A 17,749-nucleotide genomic window follows, 5' to 3' on the forward strand; every position below is an offset into this window, starting at 1 on the left:
ATTTTTTATTTGTTTCTTTCCAAGGTGGTTAAAATCTTTAGGGAAGTTCATGTGTGGAAAGCAGTCAAGCACAGCACGATAGCCATGAATCTGGGCCCCTCATGTTGAGAAATGATAACACTTTGGTCTTCCTACCTCTATCGAAGAATATGCAAATCTAGAAAATTTAATAACTACAGATTTATCTCCTTTTGAAGGGATCCAGACACACAAAATTAATATTGGTAAAAGGAAATCAATCCTCCAACTATATATGCTACAGTTTTAAGCAGATAAAAATTAAATGGGTAGAAAAATTCAATAAATCTAGCTAGATTTTCAATACCAATATATCAAAGCAACCAAATAAAATTAACTTCGACTTTTTTAAACGTTAGTGAATTCCCAAGATTTCTAAATAATGTATCATTCTAATTAAGAATTATTAGAAATACTCATATATGTATATAAAAGTATCACATTTCCAAAAATTAAAAGGAAATATGAAACTACATATAACGGAACCCTCATGCATTCCTGATAGAAGTATATATTGGTTAAAACATCTTGGAAAACTGTATCTGCTAAAGCTGGAAATATATATCTACTCTGATCCAGCAATTTTGCTCTCAGGTATATCATGCCCCCCCCAAATATATACACATATACCTACATATATATACACATTCATCAAAAGATCTGATCAAGAATGTTCAGAGCAATAGAACCCATCAGTACAGTTCAGTATAGTCACACGATGAGGACAGACAATTAATAGCTACACTCAACCACATGGATGAATCTCACCATTGCAATCAACAAAAGAAACTGTAGTAGCTGGTCTGGTGTACCACACAGAAGCCCCCCAACACCCAAGCCATTCATTTTCCTGGCTGCCAGGAGTGTTGACCGCTGATGGCTCACGCCTGGATTCCTCTGTCAAAGGGATCAACGGCATCCCATGAACGGCTGTGATGTGGCCCTGGCACTACTGCTTCAATGCAGTGACGTCTCTGAAGGGCTGGTCTCGGTCCCGAGCATCCCACAGGTTTGGCTGACGCCCTTAGTGTTGCTACCTCTTAGTTAGTTCAAATTCTCCCCCTGCCTCACCTGCTCCTCTCTTTTCCTTATAGATGTTGTTTCCTGCAAACCTCTGAGTTTCAGAGTGTTTCCTGGTGGACTCAAGAGGGTTAATACCAGGAATAGCATAACAACGCCCGCCCAACAACTAACAAGGAGGACCCATCACCGGTAGAGAACTGACAGCCCCTGGGATGTGATAAGGGTGCAATGATGAAAATTTCTACTGGCAGAAGGGAAGACACTATACAATAGCGTGGCTGTCTGACAGATTTGGGTGAAGTAGTCATTATAAGGGCAATGGGATCAGCTGGCTCTTGCTAAGGATACACTAGAGAAAGACAATGAAAAACTGAGGCCACCAATGTACAGCGCAGCGTGAAGCTCAGGCGAACTCTCTCTGATCTCCACTGACGCTTAAGAAACCACCCCAACCTTAGTGGCTTAATACAATGGCCATTTTATTATCTCTTGTGATCTGTGGGTTGACTGGGCTCAGCTGGGCAGCTTTGCTTCTTCACGTCATGCTGCCTGGAGTCATCTCAGGACCCGTGCAACGTGGTTCACTCCTACGCTGGCGCTGGATTCTGGCTTGTGCCTAAGACATCGGCTTAGAATTTCAAGCGAAGCACCTCACTTGTCCTTCATGTGACCTCTCCCTGTGGCTTGGGCTCCTCATAGCACAGTGGCTGGGTTCCAAGAGGAGAAAGAGAAAGCTGCCAGGCCTCTAATGGGCTCAGAAGCCCAGGAACATAACCATTACTTCTGCCACATCCTATTGGTCAGAGCCAGTCACAAACTCAGCCCAGATTCAAGGAGAGCAGAAGTGCGTGCCATTTCTTGATGGGACACGCTTATACGGGGAGAATCGGCAGGGGTGGCAGGTATCCTCAGCTTGCAAGAGGCACTACACAGCCTCCTTAGTTAACATATACAGAGACCCTCAGCTCCTGGAGTCAGAGAATCCGGGCTTAAATAAGGGGAAACTTGACTGCTCAGCCGGCCCCAGCAGGTCTGCTGCGCCAAGGTCAGGTCCCTTGTTGGGAAGGAGAGGGAGCCTGAGATTTGAGATAAGAACATCTCAGTCAATGCACTTGAAAATACTGTATCACGAGATTGCCCTGAACCTCCTTGGCCTAACAGAGCAGCCCACTCCCCTCTCTAAGGCTGGCACCAGTCCCTGGATAAAGATGATGCTGAGGCCTCTCCTTGTAAGACAACAAATGTCACCAGTACAATACAGTCCACTTCCCCTCTGATCTGCCAGAAAACTTACTAGGTCAGGTCACGACACAACCTGGCTGGGTAAGTGCTGGGTCTGCTGGGGGAGCAGAGGGTCTAGAATACTGAAGGAGCCGTGGGACCAAACAAACACGCATGGCCAGAGCTGAGAGAATGGGTCCAGGTAGGATGCTGAGAGTCCCAGACCTAGTGAGGAGGGACATACAGTTTAATAAGGAACAGCTTCCTGATATGGGAAAAATCCTCCATGATATAGGGTGTAACTCCCTAAACATGAACCTAGAAGACAGTACAAATGTGTTGCTAAAATAGTTCTCAGAGATTTGGAGGAAGCAATGTCCACACCATGGCAGACAATTTAAAAAAAGGACCAAAATGTACAGACACGTGGGCATGACAGAGTATATTTTCCAGGATATACGAAGGCCAGAACACCTACCAGGTGACCACATTCTGTGGGAGGTCCTGGAGGACACACAGTTTACCAAAGTCATAAGACACGACCTAGTTACACAGGTACAGACTATGTTGACATGCTTGGCGGTGCTGTTCTCCTACGCCAGGGCTGATTGTAGGAGATGCTGTTACAGAGCAATGCCCCTGATGGCAAAAACAAGCGTGATTATCATCCAGAAAGGCAGCCAGGAATTGGTGACCTATTCAGGGTAATGGCGACGGTTAATCAAACTCAGCATTCTCTGTGGGAAAAAAGATGGGCAGCCAACAAGGATACTATCCGATTATATGATCAAAACAAATCAAAGGTGGATAATCAGGAAATTGAGAAGGGCTGCCCCAACAAAAATTCACAATCCTTGGCCTAATGTCTGGACCTGAGCCAGTTTTCGGACACCAAGCCCATTAACTAACGGGAAAACTGGGTTCCTAAGAAGGACCCCAGAAACCCATGGCAAGTATGTATGTTAATGATTCACCCAGTCCTTCCACAAAGGGGCCTACAACCATTTACTCAGTACCCAGAGACTAGGGAAAGGGGAATACTTAGAGGTATCAAGGACTATTGGATACAGGGTGCAAAATTCCAGGCAGTGCTACATGGAAGGAGAATGACTGGGAGGAGGCAAAGTCCTACTGTATAGCAAGGGAACCATACCCCATATCCTGTGACAAACCATAATGGAAAAGAATATGAAAAATAATATATATATGTATAACCGAGTCACTTTGCTGTACAGCAGAAATTAATGCAACATTGTAAATCGACTATACTTCAATAAAATTTTTTAAAAATTGAGAGGAAGGAGGCTTGGGGAGAGGGTCTTGGAAAGACCATGGCAACGAGCACGAAGTATGAAGAGCTTGAAGGACTTGTTAACCTATGTTAGAGCCCTCCAGGGAACAGCCACTACAGAAGAGGCAGACACAACCAGGCAGACAGATGATCTGGTCAACTGACACCAGCCAGCGGCCCCTTGACCACTCCAGCGGTAGTACAATGGGTACGTGAACAGAGGCCGTGGCAGTGGACCTGGATGCTGTGCACAGGGCCAACATCCTCATGATCTACCGACTGCCCAGCCACTTGTCAAATGTGCCAGCAACAGAAAGTAACACTGATACCCTAATAGGGCATTATCCCTCTGGGAGAATCACCAGATAGATGCTTGGCCAGCTGAAATACACTGGAAACCTTACACGCTGGAAAAGCCAGTGATTCATCTCAACTGGAACTGATACCTATTCCAAGTATGAGTCTGCTTTCAGTGCCCAAAGGATCTCAAAGAGAACCACTGTCCACGGGCTTGTATTTACTCCACAGGTAAAGGAGGCTGGGTAGTATCACATTGGACCAGAGGACCACCTATATCAAATGATGGATGGAAGCAGACACATCACTATGAGGCTCCACCAGTCCTATCACATGTCTCACCACCCAAAAGCCGCTAGCCCAACAGAGGATGGAACGGCCTTGTGAACTTGCAGTTGAGGTCCCTGCTTGGGTATGGGAGCGTACCAGCACGGGGCACCGTATCTCTAGGGTGCAATCTATACCCTAAATCATGATGACTGTTTAGGAACCAAGGGGTGGATGTAAGAGCGACTCATTTAACATTTCTCCCAGTGACCCATTTGGGAAATTTGTGCTTCCTGTACTCAAAACTGTAGGTACCAAAGGTCTAAAGGGCTGGTTCCCAGAGAGGAAACACTTCCAAAGGGGGCACGTCAAGGGAAAAATGAAACTTTAAACTACGGCTACCCCCCAGTCACTCTGAGCACCTTGTATCAAGAGACTAGCAGACCTGGAAAGAAGTCACAATTCTGGCAGCGATACTTGATTCTGAACATTAGGGGAAGATAAGCAGATGTATCTCAACAGGGCAGTGAAGGGCATGTTTAGCACTCAGATAATTTGCAGGGCATTTTTTTTAAAATTTTTGTTTAAAGATTTTTCTTTGATTTGGACCATTTTTGAAACCTTTATTGAATTTGTTACAATACTGTTTCTGTTTTTATATTTTGGTTTTTTGGCTGCGAGGCATGTGGGATCTTAGTTTCCCGACCAGGGATCGAACCCGTGGCCCCTGCATTGGAGGGTGAAGTCTCAAACACTGGACCGCCAGGGAAGTCCCTGCAGGGCACTTTTTCATATCCTCCTGACCAACTGTGGTGGTAGATGGACAAGTGCTGCAGTCTGAGAAGGGCATGGTGTTCAGGAACGCAGACCCTGTAGAGATGATGATCTGGATCACTCTACTTGGTTATCTGTCCAGACAAGCAGAGGTGCTGTAACTGTGAGTGAGGGGCTCTAGAACTGGTAGGAGAGGAAGGGGATGACGAGTTGTGGCCCAGAGACCAGCTGCTGAAGAAAGGGCTTTATTTTACCCCACTAGACCTCCTCTTGCAAGTTTTCTTGAGAAAACAGACCAACCAAAATCCTGGAGGAGGTTTTTTTTTTTTAAGTTTATTATTGCTTAGTTTTTTTGTTTGTTTGTTTTTTAACCTCTGATTTTCTATCTTCCCTCTTTTTAAAGTATAGTTGATTTACGTTTCAGGTATACAGCAAAGTGATTCATATACATATATTCTTTTTCAGATTCTTTTCCATCATAGGCTATTACAAGATACTGAGTATAGTTCCCTATTCTATACAGAAGGTCCTTGTTGTTTATCTATTTTATGCATGGTTGTGTGTATCTGTTAATCCCAAATTTCCAATTTATCCCCCCTTTCCCCTTGGGGAGCTTTTCCCCACAAGGGTAAATGAATGGAGCGAATCTCAATGGTCCAGTGGGTGGACTCTAAGAGTCCTCAATCCCCCCTTCAAGACTGAGATGGCCAAGGTAGAGGTACAGGGACCCTTGCCCATCCTGGCCACCCAGCCCTGGAGTTCCCACATGGAACAGGTCTTTGGTACAACTGCATCTCAATTCAGTTTCCTCCTGCTGAAACCTCCTTCATCCACTCCCTCCAGGTGAAGTTGCCAAGAGGACTTCCCAGTACACTTCCAGCATGTGAGTCTGCATCTCAGGGTCAGTTTCTAAGTTAGAAGCCAAATACAAAAGAACAGGAACCCTCCTTCACCGTTGGTGGGAATGTAAATTGGTGCAGCCACTATGGAGAACAGTATGGAGGTTCCTTAAAAAACGAAAAATAGAACTACCACATGACCCAGCAATCCCACTACTGCATATACCCTGAGAAAACCATAATTCAAAAAGGGACATGTACCACAATGTTCATTGCATCTCTAATTACAATAGCCAGGACATGGAAGCAACCTAAATGTCCATCGACAGGTGAGTGGATAAAGAAGATGTGGTACATATAGACAATGGAATATTAGCCATAAAAAGGAACGAAACTGAGTTATCTGTAATGAGGTGGATGGACCTAGAGTCTGTCATACAGAGTGAAGTAAGTCAGAAAGAGAAAAGCAAATACCGTATGCTAACACATATATATGGAACCTAAAAGAACGGTACTGATGAAACTAGTTGCAGGGCGCAAACATAGAGAACAGACTTGAGGACACAGCGGGTGAAGGGAAAGCTGGGACGAAGTGAGAGAGTAGCACTGACATATATACACTACCAAACGTAAAAAGGATGGCTAGTGGGAAGCTGCTGCGTAGCACATGGAGATCAGCTCAATGCCCTGTGATGACCTAGAGGAGTGGGATAGGAAGGGTGGGAGGGAGGCTCAAGAGGGAGGGGATATGGGGATATATGTATTCATGTAGCTGATTTACTTTGTTGTACAACAGAAACTAACACAGCACTGTAAAGCAATTATATTCCAATAAAGGTATTAAAAAATATAAAAATAAGATTTCCAGAAAAAAACAAACAAAAGAACACACACAGGATATTTTTTATAAAGTTCAAACTCAGGCAGAACAAACATAGTGTTAGGTATAGGACAGAGGTTTCCTTGGAAGGGTGGTAATGGCTCGAAGAGGGAATAAGGGGCTCCCAGAGAACTAATAATGCTCTGCTTCTTATCTGGAGGCTATTGACGTGGATGTGATCATTGAAAATTCATCCAGCTGGAAACTGTTTACTGCATTCTATTTATATATTCTATACTGCAAGAAGGTTTTTTAGAAACCTACATTTCACAATCCTTCTTGATAATCCAGAAAGGATTTCTCTTTTGAGGTGCCACTAGATCATCAAAACGAGTACCAATTACCATTCTTCATCCTTAGGCTCTGAATCTGACACTGTGTGTTCAATGCCAGACTTAGACTAACCATGTGAAGGTGGTGAGAGGTACGCAACTCTATGGACCTCACTTCTTCCATCTCTAATACGACTGAAAACAAGTACCGAATGGAATTTTTGTGATTATCAAATAAGAAAATCCATTTTAAAGACCTAAGGCAACGCTAAGATAGAATACAGAAAATATTCAATAACATGTTTATTTTGGTTCATTCTTATGAAGACATTAAAGTAAATTTAAACTACTGCCAGGACATGTCCTGGAAATTGCCTTTCAAAATAAAGATGAAATAGTTTATCTTGTTTTACTCATAAAAAAGTACATAAAGTTACCTAATTGTTTGGATTTGGAGTACATGAAAGAGTTATGTTTATGGGATGCTTAGTATAGTATATAATCAATGTGATTATGACAAATGTTTACTCTGTTACAAGAATCATAATAAGTAACGTAGAGACGATAGTCCCTCTCAGCAAAGTGAGGGTTGCTGGCATCTTCTTATTGTCCAATGAATGTGTGATATTCTCATATATGAATTCTGACTTTGCCAATTATGAGCCGCATCAAGTTGCACAAGTTGGTTCTCATCTGAATCTATAGTTCTTTGTCTCTAAAGAAAAGATGATGCTCACTGTACAGGATTTTGTGACATTATTACATAAAACAAGATTGAACACTGGGTCCACTGAAATACAATTTCCCACCCCTCCTCCTGCTTATGGCCAAGGACATGATGTTTACATAACAGCTGTTAATATCAGAGGAACAATTTTTAGTCAATTAATAATTTTCAAAGAGCTTTTAAATCAAGTACCCTGTCTCTGTCTCATACTCACTGAAAAACCTTAGTAAATTAAATTTTTTAAATCAGAAAACTTGTATGCAATGAATCAGGTTACAGATTTGTCAAATCCTTAGGATATAATCCTGCATAATGAATTGCCTTTTAATAGAGAATTAACAACTCAAGTTTCTAAGCACAAATATTAATATTTCGACTATAAATTTGGCTTACCTTTTCTCTACTGTTGCAAAAAAAGAAAAAAGATTGGTGGAATGTAAGTGACATGGATAGATTTTGCACCTCAGCTGATACAAGCTCAAATATAAGCCCTGTCACTTACTAATTTGGGGTTTGGGACTAAGTTTCTTATGTCTCTGAACCTCGGTTTTTTCATCTGTAAAATGGGAGCATCACCCACCTCAAGGGTAGTTGTGAAGGACAGAAACAATGTCAGGAAAGAGCCTAACAAAATGAAACACAGTAGGAGTTCAATAAAGCAGGCTATTTATACCATGGACATTTGCATTATGAATGATATTGGTGTGTGCCTGAGAATTGATTCCATTTTAGTTTTTACAGAACCTGTCAGTTCTCTTTCCCTCTCTCCTCTTTTAATCACTTTGAGGCTTCACAGGAAAATATAAACCTGTAACCCTATTTAGTATGTTAATGCTGTTTAATAAACACACTCTAGCATTCCAACTCTGGCACTAGTGTCTTGGCAAGCATCCTGGCTAGAATATATTTCATGCTTCAGGACCTAAACGTGTAGTGACATATTAATACATCGTGAAATTCAACAAAGATGCAGCGGGCTCGAAGAAAGAACAAAGCACAGGTTCACACTCCATCATATAATGTTGTCTGTCCTCTCACTCTATATTATCAGGTGTCCTGACAGTTACATCCTTCGTGAATAACTTATAATAATTGCAAGTTCCAAAGATGAGCTGTACCAAGGTGAGACTGCTAACAGTCTGCTAATATCAAAACAGGCGCATTTTATTGATAACAAATTCCAGATTTTTAATTCCTTTCACTCACGAAAAATAAAAGTTCCACGTCGATATCCGTAAGATATTTGTAAAACAACATACAAGGGGAACTTCTGAAAAGTATTAAACATGCTTGGTTAATATATGAAACAGTAAGAAACCCATGAATTGCCTGTATACATACAGACCTATACAATTCTAAGTATCCAAAGGTGATGTTCATGACTTACCTTTCTAGAAGATCCAACAATCTTCTAAACATTATTTGTAGCTACAGAGGGTGCAAGATGCTATTCCCAGTTTGGGGAAGACCAGTGTAGATGCTATAGGAAACAAGTGCGAACTGTGGAGTGCACTTTGGTGTGCCTGTTTTCCGATCCATCCAAGACAGAAGGGCATGGGAGACAGACCATAGGCTTAGAGTCAGGTGGACCTAGGTTCAAACATGACTTCAGTCCTTTACTAGATCCACATTTGCCTCTGTATTTTTCTCTTTCCTAAGATCTCAGAAGTGTAGTATGTTATAAGAAAACGGAAACTTCTAACACACTGGGACTTGATAAATATTCATTTGTGTGAGGGGTATAGTTTCATTTCCTCCCATTGGGGGAGATCAACCCCATCTTGTTCACAAGGTCTGCAAAGTCAAACCTATTTTCATAATAATGCTAAAACATCATTTCTACTTTTCACTCTCACTCCTTCATGAGTTTACAGTGGAATTTTCCAGAGGTTACATGATGTCACACAGCAACCCACTGAATGCAGAAAGGAGATACGAAATTCCAACTGCACTGTCTCTTAAACCAGGCAGCAAATAGATTTGGAACATTATAAAACAATCAGTAAAATGTTTATCGCTAAACATATTTTGTTCTATAAATGTGTTTAATTTTCCAAAAAAGTTATGTTAATATATAATGAGTTTATTGGTTTTATTTTTAAATTAATTAAATTATTTTAAAATATGTTTTAATTTCTAATACAGTAAATATCTATCATCTATTACAGAAATGAAAGACCTTTGGGGTTTTCAATAAATTTTATGTAACAGGGTCCTGAAACTTTAAGGTTTGGTAAATGCTGCCTTAGTTTAATGATTTAGTAAGAAAATAAGAGCTCTGGGGACTTTAAATTTCCACTCGGGGATATGGAAAGGAAGAAAAAGAGTACTGCCACACTTACAGTAAAAATCTGGACACATTGAAAATTCATGAGTGTTTTGTACCCACAGGAGAGCTGAGGTTGTGAGGCAAACAACTGGCCTCACATCTGAGGAAAGACAGCTGACTGCAAGGAGAAATAATATGAGCTGTGCGTACTTGTGAGAGACACATCCAGGCACCAGGAAGAAGACTTCAGTCAGGGCGGAAGCTAGGGGTGAAGTGGCAAGAGATTTAGAAGCCCCTGGAGGTCACAGAAATTAGAGGAGTCCAGCCACCTTCAGGTCCATGTCTCCACAAATCCCCACCAAGTGCTCACAGAAAAGCTGAGAAAATGTCTAAGTAAAGCGTCTTTTGTAATGCATACCTGGGAAAGGGAATAGCAACTCCCACAGGAAGAACACAGAACTCCACCTGGAACCTTCCCCTCTATCTCTCCTACAGAACTAAAGCATTAATCTTCTGGAAGTAGAGGAACTAACCCCACCAGCCTTGAGTATTGGAAAAAAACCCACTGAAGCCATGGGAAGAAAACAAATGAAACAGAACAGCCAACGACCTACTCTTGAGGGAGGAGAAAGCAAACACGCTGGGCTCAGAATCACAGATGGGGAAGTGGCAGAAGATCTCAGGAGGCCACGCCCCAAACACCCAGGGATACAGTCTCCACTCAGTAGTGATGCTAAATGCTAATAGAGTTCAAGTAACAAGTCATAGAGAACACTGCTCAAAGAGGAACAAAAGTATGGAAGGAGACCTGATATGAGGTTCAGCAAAGACGAAATCTCAAGCTGAGAACTGAGCAGACATTGAGGAAAAACAAAACACCTCTGACAGCCCAGCCTGATCCTGAACACAAGGTACCACCGGAGGAATTTGAAGCTCATGGCTCACTGAGGTTCATGATAGAGACAACAGACTTCAAGCGTAACCTACATCCTAACTAGATTTCTCAAACTCTCACATGAAAGGGCTAGAAAAAAGGAAAGGCATGCCTGTTTCTAAGCATGAAAACTGTTTACCTCAGTCTCTACTGAACTACACAAGGTATCCAAATTTCAACAACAACAAAAAATACGGGGTATATGAAAACGCAAGAAAAAACAACACACTCCCAATAGACAAAGCAATTGGCAGAACCAGAATCAACTATGACACAGATGGTGAAACTTCCTGATAGGAAATTTAAAATAACTATGATTGATATGTCAAAGAATCTACTGAAAAAGGAGGATTGCATGTAAGCTCAGATTAGAAGGTTCAGCAGAAAGGTGGAAACTATAAGAAAGAACCAAATGAAAATGCCAGAATTTTAAAAATCCACAGTAAAATAGGTGAGGAATGGCGTCAACAGATTCACTCAACATAGTTGAAGAAAAAATCAAGGAACTTGAAGATACATCAATAGGAAATTCTCAAACCAGAATACAGAAATAAAGACGAGTTTGTGTGTGTGTGTGTGTGTGTGCGTGTGTGTGTGCATGGGCACACATGTGCGTGAGGGACGTAACAGGGTATCCAGGAATGGTGAGACAATATCAAATGGTTTAATACACTATGTAATTGGAATCCCAGAAGGAGAATCCTAGAAGGAAATATTAGTTCCCAGGGCAGAACTAATATTTGAGGAAATAATGGCCAAGAATTTTCCAAAATTAAAAATGGACACTAAGGAATATTAGCTATAAAAATGAATGAAATAATGCCATTTGCAGCAACATGGATGGACTTAAAGATTATCATACTAAGTGAAGTAAGTCAGACAGAGAAAGACAAATACCATATGATACCACTCATATGTAGAATCTAAAAAAAAAAAAGATACAAATGAACCTATTTACAGAAACAGACTCACAGACTTGGAAAACAAACTTATGGTTACCAAAGGGGAAGTGTGGGGGGTGAAGGAGGGATAAATTAGGAGTTTGGGGTTAACATATACACACTACTATATATAAAATCGATAAACAATAAGGACCTACTGTATAGCACAGGGAACTCTACTCAATATTCTGTAATAACCTATATGGGGACAGAAACTGAAAAAGAATGGATATATGTATATTTATAACTGAATCACTTTGCTGTATACCTGAAAGCAACTCAACATTGTAAATCAACTATGCTCCAATATAGAATAAAAATTAAATTAAATTTTAAAAAAAGAATATTCACACATACACAGAAAACCCAGACACTAAGCAAACACAGATCCAAGAAATTCAGAGAACACAGGAAGGATAAAAAGAAAACAAATTCCACTTTAGAAAAAAAAGGAAATCTTGACAGCAGCTATAGAAAAAGGCACATTCTATGCAGAGGAACAAAGATTAAAATTACAGTGGACTTATTGTAGCTAGAAGACAATGCAGTGCTGAAGGAGAAAAAAAAAGTCAACCCAAAACTCTACACCCAGTGAAAATATTTTTCAAAAATGAAGAAGTAAAGACACTCTCAGAAAAAGAAAAACTGAGATAATTCATTGCCAGCAGACCTTCCCTACAAACAGTGGTAAGGGAAGTTCTTCGGGCAGAAGGAATATGAGAGGAAACAAATCTGGATTGACACAAAGAAATGGTGTTGAAAATGGAATCAGTGAATATAACATAAAATTCTTTTTTTCTTATTTTTAATTGATTGAAAATAAAACTGTCTAAAGTAAAATATAGTAGCAACATATTGTATGCTTAAAGCATACGCAAAAGTAAAATTTATGGGAAAAAAAGCACAAAAGATGGAAGAGAGGAATAGAGAATATATTGTTGTAAGATCCTTGAAAGACCTTACATAACATGTGTGAAGTGATAAAATGACATCTGATGGGTGGCTCTAATTAATTAAAGATGTAGTGTATTGCAAATCATAGGGCAAACACTAAAACATTAACACAAATGAATAAAGAAGCTAATATAACAGGTAAAATGAAATTATAAAACATGCTGTTTATTAGAGAATATAATAAAAGAAAAAAGAAGAAACCACAGATGGAACAAATAGAAAGCAGCTTAAAAGACAGATAGTAAAAAATAAGAACCAAATATATGCTGTCTGCAAGAAACACAGTTCAAAGATACAGATAGTTTAAAAAGGATAAAAAAATGAACTACGTAAACACTAACCAAAAGAAAGCTGAAGTTGCTGTATTAACAACAGATAAAGACTTCAGAAAAAGGAATATTATTAGTCATAAAGAGGGACATCATGGCATGATAAAGGGGTTAATTCTCCAAAAAGACACAACAATCCTAAATGCATATGCACCTTACAATAGAACGTCAAGATACATGAAGCAAAAACTGAAAAGAGAAACAGACAAATCCACAACTATAGTTGAAGACTTCACCATTCTTCTCGAAGGGACAGAACAAGTACAGAGTACATTAGTAAGATCACAAGAGACCTAAACAATGCAATCAACTTATTTGACATAATTTCTGTTTACATTTACAGAACACCCCTCTGGACAACAGCAGAACACATAATCTCTTCAATTTCACGTGAAACATTCACCAACGTATACTATGTGCTGGCCTATTGAGAAAACTTAAAATTTTGAAACAATAAAAATTATATTAAGTAGGACCTACTGTATATAACAGGGAACTATACTCAATACCTTGTAATAACCTATAATGGAAAAGAATATGAAAAAGAATACATATGTATTCATCTGTATAATGGAATCACTTTGCTGTATGCTTGAAACTAACATAACATTGTAAATTAATTACACTTCCATAGAAAGTAAATAAAATAGGTCATAGTGGAGCTCTCTGGCTGTGTCTTGAGGATCCGGCGCTGGAGGTGCAGATGGTTTGATGAGTCCCTTAGTGTGTCCCTGCTGAGACTCACGCCACCGTCATGTCCCCGTACTTGCGTCCCCCCAACACGTCTCTCTTTGTGAGGAACTTGCGGACGATACCAGGTCTGAAGATTTGCGACACGAATTCGGTCGTTATGGTCCTATAGTTGATGTGTATGTTCCACTTGATTCCTACACTCGCCGTCCAAGAGGATTTGCATATGTTCAATTTGAGGATGTTCGTGATGCAGAAGATGTTTTACATAATTTGGACAGAAAATGGATTTGTGGACGCCAAAGTGAAATACATTTGCACAGGGGGATCAAAAGACTCCAAATCAGATGAAAGCCTAGGAAGGGAGGAATGTGTATAGCTCTTCACTCTATGACGATTATGACAGATAACAGACATTCTAGAAGCCAAAGTTACTGAAAGAAGGAGATCAAGAAGTCCTTCCTTTGATTACAACTATAGAAGATCTTATAGTCCTAGAAACAGTAGACTGACTGGAAGAGCACGGCATAGCAGAAGCCATTCCGACAATGATAGATTCAAACACCGAAATCGATCTTTTTCAAGATCCAAATCCAATTCAAGATCACGGTCCAAGTCCCAGCCCAAGAAAGAAATGAAGGCTACATCACGTTCTAGGTCTGCATCTCACACCAAAACTAGAGGCACCGCTAAAACACATTCCAAAACACATTATACGTCTGGCTCAAGACATGAAAAGGAATCAAGGAAAAAAGAACCACCTAGATCCAAATCTCAGTCAAGATCACAGTCTGGGGCTTCCCTGGTGGCGCAGTGGTTGGGAGTCCACCTGCCGATGCAGGGGACACGGGTTCGTGCCCCGGTCCAGGAAGATCTCACATGCCGCGGAGCGGCTGGGCCCGTGAGCCATGGCCGCTGAGCCTGTGCGTCCGGAGCCTGTGCTCCGCAACGGACGAGGCCACAACAGTGAGAGGCCCGCGTATCGCAAAAAAATTTTTAAAAAAGCACTTGGTGTGTGCATTTGTATCAAAATTTGCCCATATGTTTATGAAGGAGGCTTGTTCTTCACACCTCAGTTTATTTAATGTGAGGCAAGTTAAAAGACACCGCTCCCATTCTAAGTGATTCTGTGGTGCCATGAGATTTAAAATAATTCTGGAAAAAATTAATTTTAAGAAAGTCACATCTCTTGAGTTTTTGATTATCAATGTAGAACCTGATGAAAATAATACCCTAACTCTTTATAATTTCTAACATCTCTCTACGAGATCATTTGGGGGCAATAAAAAGTGACTTGACGTGTCCAATCTCATTTCAGAATAAAAGCTGGCACCTTTAAAAATTTTAGATTGCTTGCTTACAGGCATAATAAGTAAGAAATGTTGTGGGAAAACCATTCCTTTTAGAGGATTACTTTTTTCAATTTTGGTTTTAGTAATCTAGGCCTTGCCTGTAAAGAACAAAAGATGGTTTTTAAATACTGTTTGTGGAATGTGTTTAAGGGATTGATTCTAGCACCTTTGTCTATTTGATAGTATTTCTAACGTTCACTTCTTTACTGTTTGCAGTTAATGTTCATGTTCTGCTATGCAATCATTTATATGCACGTTTCTTTAATTTTTTTAGATTTTCCTGGATGTATAGTTTAAACAACAAAAAGTCTATTTAAAACTGTAGCAGTAGTTTGCAGTTCTAGCAAAGAGGAAAGTTGTGGGGTTAAACTTTGTATTTTCTTTCTTATAGAAGCTTCTAAAAAGGTATTTTTATATGTTCTTTTTAACAAATATTGTGTACAACCTTTAAAACATCAATGTTTGGATCAAAACAAGACCCAGCTTATTTTCTGCTTGCTGTAAATTAAGCAAACATGCTATAATAAAAGCAAAATGAAGGAAAAAATAAATAAAATAAATCTAATGTATCAGTAAAGGACAAAAAATATTAATAATATAAAGTATATCCTCTAAATAACCTATGAGCCAAATAGGAAATGTCAGGGAACATTTTGAATATTTTGAATTGAAAGAAAATGAAAGCCCAACATACCAAATTTTGTGGGATGCAGCTAAAGCAATGCTTAGAAGGAAATTTATGGTATTGAAAGGATTATATTAGAAAAATGACTCTGAAGTCAGACCACCAGTATTCAAATATGGGCCCACTTTGTACTAAATGTGTATCAGGCAATTCGCTTAACTTCTCAGTGGATCAAACTCCTCACCTATAAAATGAAGGGAACTTCCTGGGGGTGTCGTAAGATTAGATGTGGTTATGTAGAACCCTTAGCACAATGTCTGGCATAAATTAAGTACTTAATATATATCAGCTAATTTTTTGTTAATTTCTAATAATTAGTAGACATCTTGGTAGAACTGGAGATAAGAATGACAAACAGCCCTTAACCTCAAGAACCTCACAATTTAATGGGGAGACAAACAGATTTATCAAAGTTACCACTCCCAGTATCAAACTGGGACCACAGGGAAATGCCGCTATACCAAAGTGGGGGAATTAAGCAAGCTTCTCAGATATAGGAGACCTCTTATCAAGGTTTAAGGAGTCAGTAGTTATCTAAATTAAAGGAGACATTCCAAGGACAGAATGGCTTGAGCAAAGCTGGAAGCTGTGGCATGCAAACTGGGAAGCTGCAGTTGGTTCAAATTATTAGAGAGCAGTTTTCCAAAGACAGGTAGGTATGATGGCAGGAACAAGAGATGCAAAGACCACATTTGTCATTCCTAAGAGTTTATATTTTGTCTTGTAATGAGGTGCTGAATGACAAAGTGACACAGCCAGTTTTTGTTACAAGTTTCTGGCTTCACTATACAGGATATTTACTAGGATATTTACTAGGTGTCTGGGGCCGGGGGCAGTACAAGGCACGAAGATGGCAACTCTGACAGATACGATACATGGTGGTGTCTCATCACGTAATCCAGATGGAACGGACAGGGATATTAAGAATGCTTATCGGGCTTCCCTCGTGGCGCAGTGGTTGAGAGTCCGCCTGCCGATGCAGGGGACACGGGTTCGTGCCCCGGTCCGGGAAGATCCCACATGCCGCGGAGCGGCTGGGCCCGTGAGCCATGGCCGCTGAGCCTGCGCGTCCGGAGCCTCTTGCTCCGCAACGGGAGAGGTCACAACAGTGAGAGGCCCGCGTACCGCAAAAGAAAAAAAAAAGAATGCTTATCAAGAGTGCCTTGTGAGCGATTCCACATGGAGGTGATCATTAAGACGCATGATTCTGGCTTAAACATCTGGGTGGAGAAACGTATGAATCACCACGATAGACAATACAGTACACGGAGCAAGACAGAGAGTTTAGCAGTAGGTACGCTGGTTTGGAGGTGCTAATAAGCTATCCAGAAAGCCACTGTCTAGTCACACCTCAGCAGTGACATGTGAAGAAGAAAGAAGAATTTAGGTCTCAGTGCAGAGAAGTAACTGACATCTCAAGCACGGGTGATTCTTTCTGAGGGAGGAGAACTTAGTTGTGGACAGAGACAAAGAGGTAACCCAAGGCTCTGGTACCTACTGAAGACAACTGAGGTGATAAGAGAGAATTATAAGCAGATATTAAAGATGAAGTGGCAACTTGACCAGGTTACTGATGATGTTTGAGAATTTGGTTCAGAAATGTTCCCTTCAAACTGTAATAATACCTCTTCATAAACAGTGGATTCTGTACAGCACTGGACTGACTTCCTGGGGCTGCTGTAGCAAATCATCACACACCTCATGGCTTAAAACAACTGAAATGTATACCGTCACATTTCTGGAGGCCAGAAGTCTGAAATCAAAGTGCTGAAAGGGCCACATTCCCCAGGGAGCTTCTAGGGGAGAATCTATTCCTTCCCTCTTCCAAATTCTAATGGTTGTCAGCACTCCTTGGCTTGTGGCAGCATCTCTGCTCTGTGTTCCCTGTATTTTCTCCTCCTCAGTATCCCTCTCTAAACTCCCTCTGCCTCTTTCTTATGTAATTGCATTTAGGGCCCAGATAGATAATATAGAATACACTCCTTC

The 17,749-nt window shown here is 40.5% G+C and overlaps 1 pseudogene; it reads left to right on the forward strand.

The window, feature by feature from the left end:
- Positions 1-13,790: 13,790 nt before the first annotated feature.
- LOC112409039 (serine/arginine-rich splicing factor 10 pseudogene) lies at positions 13,791-17,080 on the forward strand (annotated as a pseudogene).
- Positions 17,081-17,749: the final 669 nt, after the last annotated feature.

The sequence above is a fragment of the Neophocaena asiaeorientalis genome, unplaced genomic scaffold (genome assembly GCF_003031525.2).
Source record: "Neophocaena asiaeorientalis asiaeorientalis breed wild unplaced genomic scaffold, Neophocaena_asiaeorientalis_V1.1 scaffold669, whole genome shotgun sequence".
NCBI classification, from domain to species: Eukaryota; Metazoa; Chordata; class Mammalia; order Artiodactyla; family Phocoenidae; genus Neophocaena; species Neophocaena asiaeorientalis.